Source organism: Clytia hemisphaerica, unplaced genomic scaffold (assembly GCF_902728285.1).
Source record: "Clytia hemisphaerica strain Z4C2 unplaced genomic scaffold, Clytia hemisphaerica genome assembly, whole genome shotgun sequence".
Taxonomy (NCBI): domain Eukaryota; kingdom Metazoa; phylum Cnidaria; class Hydrozoa; order Leptothecata; family Clytiidae; genus Clytia; species Clytia hemisphaerica.
This window is the reverse complement of record NW_027103851.1, coordinates 1,351,871-1,362,693: the sequence shown is the minus strand read 5'-3', so window position 1 is coordinate 1,362,693 and position 10,823 is coordinate 1,351,871. Positions and strand designations below refer to the sequence as shown.

The 10,823-nt window shown below is 35.6% G+C and overlaps 1 long non-coding RNA gene across 1 annotated transcript; it reads left to right on the top strand.

The window, feature by feature from the left end:
- The first annotated feature begins 9,789 nt into the window (after nucleotides 1-9,789).
- On the top strand, nucleotides 9,790-10,358 carry LOC136807801 (uncharacterized). Its single transcript, XR_010846722.1, has 4 exons — nucleotides 9,790-9,827; nucleotides 9,956-10,015; nucleotides 10,144-10,203; nucleotides 10,332-10,358. It is a non-coding gene; the product is annotated as an uncharacterized lncRNA (long non-coding RNA).
- The last annotated feature ends 465 nt before the right edge of the window (nucleotides 10,359-10,823 follow it).

The following is a 10,823-nucleotide window of genomic DNA, read 5'->3' as shown; positions in this document are numbered from 1 at the left end:
CTTGTTTCACTCGTAACAAAAATTTATACCGGTTAGTTTGCAGTTGGCAAGGCTGCACTCGAGGAAAAATTCGGAAATACCAAGTTCTGCATTGGAAGAACGCATCTGATAGATTTAGGTCCGGACAAGGTGCACCTATCTATAGCTCGGAAATTCGCCCAAAAAGACAAAAAATTGCTCAAATTGGCTGCACTTGAGGAAAAAATAGCCGAACTCTGCTCCTGAGGTTAAAAAACCGTCTGGAAGATTTTGCACCTGCACTCGATTTTTTACGAGTTGTGCACTCGAGATCTCGAGCAAACGTGCCACACTTTGCAAATTGGGTTACAGGGAAAATAAAAATAACTTAAAGCTCAATTATATTTTTCCATACATTTTGATTATTATTCTGATGCCTCGGGGAGAGATGTGAAATTCCACTACAACATGATTTCCTTTTTCTTTTATGCCTTGACGAAACCTTCGAATTTCCTTTGAGAGTTATTAGCAGATTCCGTGGATTTGTAATTTGCGGAATCTCATTCCGTAGATTACTAATCTACGGAATCTTAAAATAACTCCCGACGGCGTTATCGTATAAGCTTCAAATTTTGCATGCTAGTTTGTATTCATGAGGGGCTGTTTTGTGCCAAATTTGGGGTTCTGAAACTCATTGGTTCGTGAGTTACGAGTACTTCGAGTTTTGCCTTAACCAGCCTAGGCAGGGGTGTATTACGTAGTCTTACGTTTTTCTGCCGTAAGTCTCGCTTACGTCATGTGTCAGACTTGATTTTTGGCACGCATTTTCAAATTTGTGAGGGGCTTCTTTGTGCAAAATTTAGGCTTTCAAAACATCGGTTCGAAAGATACAACGATTTTGAGTTTTTTCAACAAGGGCTTGTAGAGTCCCTTGCGTGATTTTACGTTATTCCGTCATAGCTTCCGTCAACAACCTTTTCAAATGTTCAAATTTGACACAGAACAGCGTCTTATGGGGTTTACAGACGATATCATACTCCAGGATGCAAGTGAAATTTTTCAATCCGCAGACCTAGACGGGGTACGGTTATTATCAGTTAGGGTTAGGGTTGGAGCTCGAGAGTCACAATATAAGGCCGAAGGCCTTCTTAGGGGCATTCGTACCCTGTGACTTAACTTAGGGATCCTTGTAGGGGCACCGGTAGGGTTGGAAGCTTTCTTAATTAAGGTCTGTAAATTACACGCTATAAGTATTTGTGAATGACAACTTTCTGCCGTGTCTCGTTGGCGTAAGCGGTTAGGCGTTGGGTTAGTACCGGTACGGGCAAATTTCAGAAAAATACTTAGAAGACTAATAAGTGCTTGAAATAAAAATATCTCAAAATGTTTTTTTCGGTTTTGGACGTCTCTGACCCGTTTGATATTCAATGTCCGCTAACTGGAGAGCTAAAATAGGGGTTTTGGCCATTCCGTGCGAAAAGATTTGTCCGCTAATCAGAGGGTCCGCTAATTGAATGTCCGCCTTTTAGAAACTTTTTTATGAGGATTTGACTAGGAAACGGCCGGGGAAAATGAAATTGTCCGCTAATGAGAGGTGTCCGCCTTTTAGAGTGTCCGTTAATTAGAGGTTTTACTGTATATATTTTTGCGAATCAAGATATAAAGATGAAATCTTTCACATGATGGACATTGAGATTGAATTAGATTGAAACATTAGTGAGGTTAAGTATACGGGATAATCACGACGACGAACGAAAAATGTAATAGGCTAGTGGAAATACGAAATTTGATTGGTTGAAACTCACTAGCCTGTTAAATTTTCGTTCGTCGTCGTGATTATACCGATTTACTTAACCTCACTATTATGATTCAACAGGCTATAAAGTGCCATAGCTCTTACATTTAACTTTACTGATTTTTTTGCAGATTTTCTATTTTATCAAGAACTTTTCAAGAGCATAAACTTTCGCGAATTGTCCTTTAAGGTGGTAGTTACCTGAGAAATGGAAAAAGTCATTTTTTTACCTTTTTAGTCATAACTTTTGAAATATCAAAGATATATTGATGAAACTTTCCATAAATGTAACATAACTATTAACAATGTCAAAAATGAAAAAAAAATTCTAAAAATAGCAAAGACGGGGGTAATATTGGCCAGGGGGTAACGTTCTATATTTTTCTTTCGGCAGGCTTTTCTAGAGTTCTAGATCATTTCAATTAAAGATTTTTGGCACACAGCTTTGTAATGAGAAAACAAAGAAAACTAATGAAAAATTTTTTTGAATTTTTTTTCCAGGGGGTCTGGAACCTAAAATTTGTAAATTTTTGGATTCTGAAGGAGTGAAACATTTTTTAATGAAAATTTTTCATTCGTTTTCTGACAAATGGTGAAAGAAACCTTCCCTGAAAATTTCATGAAGCTAGCACTTTCCAATCCTGAGAAATATCCGTCAAGGCGTTAGTAAACCCCCGGAAACGCGTTTCCGGGAAAAGGGCAAAAAAGTAAAGAAAATGTAATATCTTATGACAAAATGTGTTTTTTAACCTAGTTTTTTCAGCCTTGTAACTGTTTTTGTAAAACAATCCATAATTTATATCACATAACCAGTGTAATCATCAAAAACGTCCAAAATCCTTGCATTTTGTCCTATTTCGTGTTGCGCCAAACTAACAAAAATCATGTAATTGGCTTGCGCAAAGTCCATTTTGACCCTTTATTCACCAAATCTTGGGTATATTTCATTTCAGTTCACTCAATAAAATATTATCATGCATTTTCAATCAAATGCAGTCAGTTTCTGACTATCAATTAGGGTTTTTTTATGTTGTCATGTCGGTCAAGGTGCAAGGTCTGCGCGACCGGGCGACCGGTTGCTCATACCAGATTTCAGCAACCACGACCCTGCCGGTGCACCCGACAGTCGGGTGCTGTTGTTGGGTGTTTGAAGTTAGAAATTTAAACACCCGAAAGTCAGGTGCACTTTTGTCGGGTGCTACTTAAACATACTACTAAACCATATACTTTTCTGCTGAAAGCCTATGATCAGGGCTACATGATGAGCTGGTCGACGTTTTAATTTTTTACTCATTAATAATGCTGACGTCATCGAAATCGCCATTTTTCGGACTTTTTTTATCTTGGGCGCTTTTAACAGCACCCGACATGTAATAAAGTTAGGAATTTTAGCACCCGACTGTTGGGTGCGCTATTGTCGAGTGTTTTTGCAAATTTAGAAATTTCAGCACCCGACAAAACACCCGACAGCACCCGAATGTCGGGTGCACCGGCAGGGTCGTCAGCAACCCTCGCGGAAGCCATATAAGTACACCATTTATTGTATTGTGGACGTCTAATTGATGGTACAATGGAATTTTCTGGTTACTCCAATTAACTAGTGGTTCATAGTATATCACAAAATAGTTTGAATGTCAAGAAGAGCTGCAGAAATCCTTCCAGAAAATCACATAACGACAAATGGTTTTGTACCGGATAGCCAACCTCTTCAGGATATTAACAACACAAAAGCTTGTCCAAATACATCCAAGAACTCTTCAACAACAAATTACAATAAGAATAATCCATCAGCAATGTCATTTCATGCAAATAAAATGGCTTTACACCAACAAAATACAGTTGCAAAGTCACAGAACTTGCTTCCATTTTGTTTACACTTTTGCTCGCTTGTCATGGAACTAAAACCTATATTTTGAAACAACCCGTAAACCAAAGTTATGGAATACATTTATCACATATTTTTACGATACTAGGTATAACGAACGTTAAACCTAGTATAACGAACGTTAAACCTAGTATAACGTTCGTTATTCCTAGTATAACGATTGCAAAACCTAGTATATCGTTTTTAAACCTAGAATAACGGCCGAAAAACTTGATATATCGATCATGAAGTAACGATTTTTACGGCAGTCGAAAAACGAAACAACTGTTAGTTAGTATGACCATAGCCTTTGTTTACCTTTTTCTACGGCTCCAGTGGAACAATCTGATGGAGATCAGTGCCTTTTCCCCATGTGCGCATCGTCGAATGTCGAATCTCTTCTAGTTTAGGGCTAATGTAAGTATACTTTTTACCTGGTGCATGGTTTTTTATGGCTCTTGACAAATAGCAAGTTGCAATACAGGGATAATCAAATTTGTTTAATATTTCATCAACATATTCCTCTTACAGTGTGGGGACTACAAAATGCTAGTGACGTTTAGCTTTGAATACAAAAATACTGCTTCGAAGTTTTTTCGGTTTTTATAAAAACTTTTTTCTTGCCCTAAAACCTAATTAGAAAATAAAATTTTCCAATAACACTACAAATCAAATGGTGTATTTTGCTCCTGAAAATAAGTCCCAGTTGTTTATTTTTCATTAGAAAGTTTTGTTCAAAAGTTTTCACCAAAAAACGTCACTAGCATTTTGTAGTACCCTACACAAAAAATGGCATTTTTAACCATGAAAAAAATGTGACAAAATGTCTTAGAAATATAAAAAGACATGTTTCGGGAGTGAGAACGGGTGGAAATCTCCAAATTAAGCCAAAGAATAAGTTAGATTTCCTAAAGATTTTAATGGTAGAGTTATTGCAAAAAACACCAGCATTTTGTAGTCTCAATACTGTATGGTCCTGTGAGGAAAACCTCTTAATTTCAAATTTTAATTTTCAATTTTCTTGGCTAAATGGAATATAAAAAAAATTGATTATTCTTTAAACCAAGCAATAAATTTGAAATTTATTTAGTACAGCCAGCAAATGCAAAATGCCACGAAACAGAGGAAGAACAGATACATTGGCGCGCCCAGGTGGAAGATTTCGGGAAATGGTTAATATGAATGGTAAGCTTCTTCTCTTCTTCTCGATCTTGGATGCTTTTTGTTTGATTTGATAATCTGCTACTGCGAAGCCCAATACTGAATACACCTTTCCTGTAATTCAAATTTTGCAAGGGGAAGATTGTCCTGCATCCCTTGTGTTTAAAAAGGTTTGGGGGAGGTGAACAAATCTGTCTTGCTGGAGATTGTTTAGGGGAAGTCAATTTTATGTGCTAACACTTTGGATGCTCGATTTTGTGTGGAATGAAATTTAAAGTTCAAAAACCACCTAGCCAAGCAAATTCAAGCGAAAACCAGATAACGCCATTATACCTCCAATAATTAAGCTCGGAAAGATTACGTAATAAAGTTCCCTGAAAGCAAAGGATTGGTCGCACGCTGAGTTTTTATCTGCACAGTTGTTACCTATACAAGTGTCGGTGAGGCAAGCTAGAAAGTAGAGATATAATCATTAAGCTCTTGGACTTTACATGCTAATGATTGTATGACGTGTACTTTTTAGCTTGCTGTACAGAAACTTGTATTGGTAACAACCGTGCAGATAAAAACTCAGCACAGACCTGATCATCAAGGTAGAGTTAAGTGCTATTCATCATCTTTCTTTCCCTCCACCGTACAGTACTGGAATAAACTGCCCTCAAATGTTGCAAACCTTGTTGATGAAAGCGAATTTAAAAAAGAAATAGATGAAAAATTAACTTTAGGAATTTAAAAACTATTACGAAATCACTAAGATAGATAAAACTTAAACTAAACTACTTACTCATATCCTTTTGCTAGTTTTTGAATAAATTCTCACACTTTCCACACTAATCTACCATGCAAGCTAATCAACTCAAATCTGTCTGCTTAAAATTTAAGATTTCGGCATTAAGATCATTTTATATTTTAGCTTTTTATATTTACATACATTTATTTATTTATATTAGATTTTAAATAAACTAACTTTTATACATAACTAACTTATATTTAAATATTATTTATTGCTGACAGCACATTTAAAATATTTTCATTTTTGTAATTTTTACTTAGAATTTGCGAGATTAGGCTTAATTGTCTTATGAAAATACATACCTTATTGGAACTAATTTTCGCGGGAACTAATTTTCGCGGTCGAAAAAAAATCTGAAAAATTGCATTTCGCGGGTTTTAATTTTCGCGGTTTTGCACTCTCAAAATTTTTCGCGGGATCAAATTTTCGCGATTTCGACGAAAAAACGCGAAAAACGCTAAAATTAAAACCTGCGAAAATTAGTTCCAAAAAGGTAACTAGAACTAGAATATCTGCTTTAAGGGAATTTCATTACGTAATCTTTCCGCGCTTAATTATTGGAGGTATAATGGTGTCGTCTTTAAAAAATGGTCTATTAAAAAAACAGTAGAGAGCAAATCTGGAGTCCCGGCATGGGAAAGGCCGGTGTATAAGATATTTTAGAAATATACTCTTAACTTGCCGACCGAAAAAAATTTTATCATTCTATCCTAGCAAAGAAAATTTTTTTGGTCTAAAAATCAAAAAGAAACTAAAAATTTCAAAAATCAACAAAATAAAAAAAATTTTCTGACCGACTGACCCTCCTACAAAATCTAGTGTCGGGTTACGGCAAACCAACATTTTTTACTATAGATTAAATCTAAATTTAATGTTTTTAGGTAATACATTACCTACAACAACAACAGTTACCAGTAAGTTGCGTTTAAATTGGCCTCTTTTTTTAATAATACGACCCTGCCAGGACAGTCCGGTGCTTGAACTGCCGGTCTCAAGTGCTGAATTTTCGAAATTTTCGAAAACACCCAACAATCGGCACCCGACACCGCCTTCGGGGCGTTGGGCGGTTCTCCGCCCTGTATTTTCCCTGTCACTTTTATCCGTGTGACCGCGTTGAGTTTGGTGATCACCCGCTTATGCCTCTTAAAGAGTGCCTAATGGTGCCGTTTTATACATTAATTTAGGTTATCTGTAAAATTTATTTTTCTGCGACACAAGCAAATTGTCACGAGCAATCAATCTGAACTGAACTACCCTGTATTTATTTATTATATTATTGCCAATTTTTATTGTACTTATTGAGTTGTTGGATTGGACTGAATGTTGCATAACCCTTTCTAGAAACTGGGCTAATTTGAACTGAACTATCTATCTTCCTTATTGAGTTGTTGGAATGGACTGAATATATATTGGAAAACCCTTTTCTGGAAACTGGGCAACAGCCAGGTGCTTTTCAGCGGTGCTGAGCCTGAGCACCCGACAATTTAACACCCAACTGTCGGGTTGCAAAATTTCTAAATTTCAGCACCCCACTGTCGGGTGCGTCGGCAGGGTCGTTCTAATACTATGCACTGAGAAATATGTATGTACCATCGGATTGGGTAAAAATCTGATGACTAAGAATCTTGGTGCTTTTCTGCTATTTTTCTTGGTTATACCGGCTAAAATATTTTTAGAAATGGCCCAGAAAAATATGAGCCACTTACTGAATGACTCAATAACTTTCTAAATTTTATATTTCAACAAGCCAGAGCTTTGCTCATTTTCTGTTTTCAAGTGGCAAGTGGATTCTTAGTCTGGGAATCAGATTCTTACCCAATCCGACGGTATGTAAATATTTTGTTCCTATAATATGTTATTTTTTAAAGGGATAATCAAACAATTTCTTATATTTTACCTCTTTATTTTTCAATATTTTGAATCTAGATGCTATTAAAACCTGATGATATTTTCATATTTCACCTTCAGCTACTTACAGACCAAGAATATGTCTAACCAATTCTGGCTCATGTAAGTTAATTTTCTAGGTCATTCTTTATTGAGACAGCCAGTTTAAAATAATGGAGACCAAAAAGCAACTTGTGTAAAATTACTGGGGGATAAAAACTAACTTTCAACTTTCTGTCAGTAATCAAGGAACTAAAGATTGCCATGAAACTACTTTGTTACCCTAATTTATTTTTCTTATTGCTTATACTGATTGAATGATAGTATGTATATTGCTTTCTATTCTAGCAACCTGCACTCCATTGGGCCTACCACCAATGGTGGCAAGAACTTTAGGTAATATTACCCCATTCACATTTTATGTAGGGATTTAAAAAAATTAAAACAGCAAAACAACAAATACAATTTTAAACCATAATGCTTCCTCAGAATTAAAATTATTTCAATTTTCTGTTGATAGCTCATCCACTGGCCAGACCACCACCTCATCAAGTTGGCTTACCCTCCAACAGTAAGTAAACAACCTTTTACAGTAACTTTAAAATTTATTCAAAATTACTATTGTACTTTTCTTTTTTATGGTTCAGTGACTTGATCTAGAAAGTTAGAAAAAAAACTAGAAAGCACATATACAAGACTCCTCAGAAGAGTCAAAAACCTTGGCTTGACCAGGCTTGACCACTCTAGCATGGCTCCGCCCCCCCCCCCACTTATTTGGGGGTGTAAATCTAAAATCAGCCTAAAAGTGGTGGGGGGGGCCTAAAAAAGTGGGGGGACCTGAAGGGCTGCACTGAAGTTCTGGGCTGTTCTGGGGGCTAATTACAATAATTAAGGAATTATAAAAATATTTTTTTGTTTTATTGAAATTGAAATAATTTTGTGCCAAATATTTTTTCTTTGCTGGAACCTGAACCTTGAAAGTACTTTTTGCAGGGACCTGAACCTTTAGATTTCAACTGAGACCTGAACCTTACTGAAAAGTGGGGGGACCTAAAACTTAGGGGGGACCTAAATTTGTTGGGGGGACCTAGAACCCCATTCGGAGCCATGTCTAGAAAAAATACCATTTATGAAACCAAAGCGAGTCCAATTTGGTGGACACTGCCTTCGCACATCCTCTGAAGTTATATCTTCATTAGTACTCTGGAAAACCAAGGTTTGTGAAACAGCAGTCAAGAAAATTTACATTTTAGTGATCAGGGCAGCAAATAAGAAGTTCAAGTCTTTTAGTCATCCAGAAAGGGTTAAATACCAAATATAAATATTCTAGGGGTTAAATTCTTTTAAAAGATTGCCATCAAATATTCTAGGGGTTAAATTCTTTTAAAAGATCGTCATCAAATATTCATTAAAGCTTGTTTTTTTCGGTAAACATTTTTAAGTAGTTAAGATTCTATGGATTGAATTTTGAATATCCATCATGTTATTTTAGTTGTTCTTTGTTTATCTTATCTCTTTGTTTGTTATTGGTTTTAATAATCAGGTAGGGCCATAAAAGTATCACTTGTTTCAATGTGTTAAAATGTAAGTGGTGCTTAACCTCCATTAGCATATCTAGTAAGTAAATAACCTTTTACATAAGTAAATTGTCTGTTATCTTTTTGAATGTGTTCAACTGTAAGCAATGTTGCAAAAGTTTTCTAGAAATAAAGTATAAAATGTCTAACTTTTCTTTTTTAGCAACACAAACACAGAGAGAACAAAATCGACAAGTTGGCTTGCCCTCCATTAGTACATCTAGTAAGTAAACAACCTTTTAAATAATTAACTTGCCCATTATCATTGTGAATGCGATCAACACTGTAAGAATTCGGTGCTGCATATAATCTAAAAATAAAGTATAAAATGCTCAACTTTCCTCATTTTAGCAACACAAACACAGAGAGAACAAACTCGACAAGTTGGCTTGCCCTCCATTAGTACATCTAGTAAGTAAACAACCTTTTACATAATTAACTTGCCCATTATCATTGTGAATGCGATCAACACTGTAAGAATTTGGTGCTGCATATAATCTAAAAATAAAGTATAAAATGCTCAATTTTCCTCTTTTTACTTTAGCAACACAAACACAGAGAGAACAAACTCGACAAGTTGGCTTGCCCTCCATTAGTACATCTAGTAAGTAAACAACCTTTTACATAATTAACTTGCCCATTATCATTGTGAATACGATCAGCACTGTAAGAATTCGGTGCTGCATATAATCTAAGAATAAAGTATAAAATGCTCAACTTTCCTCATTTTAGCAACACAAACACAGAGAGGACAAACTCGACAAGTTGGCTTGCCCTCCATTAGTACATCTAGTAAGTAAACAACCTTTTAAATAATTAACTAGCCCATTATCATTGTGAATGTGATCAGCACTGTAAGAATTTGGTGCTTCATATAATCTAAAAATAAAGTTTAAAATGCTTAACTTCCCTCTCTTTAGCACCACAAACACAGAGAGAACAAACTCGACAAGTTGGCTTGCCCTCCATTAGTACATCTAGTAAGTGAACAACCTTTTACATAATTGACTTGCCCATTATCATTGTGAATGTGATCAGCACTGTAAGAATTCGGTGCTGCATATAATCTAAAAATAAAGTATAAAATGCTCAACTTTCCTCATTTTAGCAACACAAACACAGAGAGAACAAACTCGACAAGTTGGCTTGCCCTCCATTAGTACATCTAGTAAGTGAACAACCTTTTACATAATTAACTTGCCCATTATCATTGTGAATGTGATCAGCACTGTAAGAAATTGGTGCTTCATATAATCTAAAAATAAAGTTTAAAATGCTTAACTTTCCTCTCTTTAGCACCACAAACACAGAGAGAACAAACTCAACAAGTTGGCTTGCCCTCCATTAGTACATCTAGTAAGTAAACAACCTTTTACATAATTAACTTGCCCATTATCATTGTGAATGCGATCAACACTGTAAGAATTTGGTGCTGCATATAATCTAAAAATAAAGTATAAAATGCTCAATTTTCCTCTTTTTGCTTTAGCAACACAAACACAGAGAGGACAAACTCAACAAGTTGGCTTGCCCTCCATTAATACATCTAGTAAGTAAACAACCTTTTAAATAATTAACTTGCCCATTATCATTGTGAATGTGATCAGCACTGGAAGAATTTGGTGCTTCATATAATCTAAAAATAAAGTTTAAAATGCTTAACTTTCCTCTCTTTAGCACCACAAACACAGAGAGAACAAACTGGACAAGTTGGCTTGCCCTCCATTAGTACATCTAGTAAGTAAACAACCTTTTACATAAATAACTTGCCCATTATCATTGTGAATG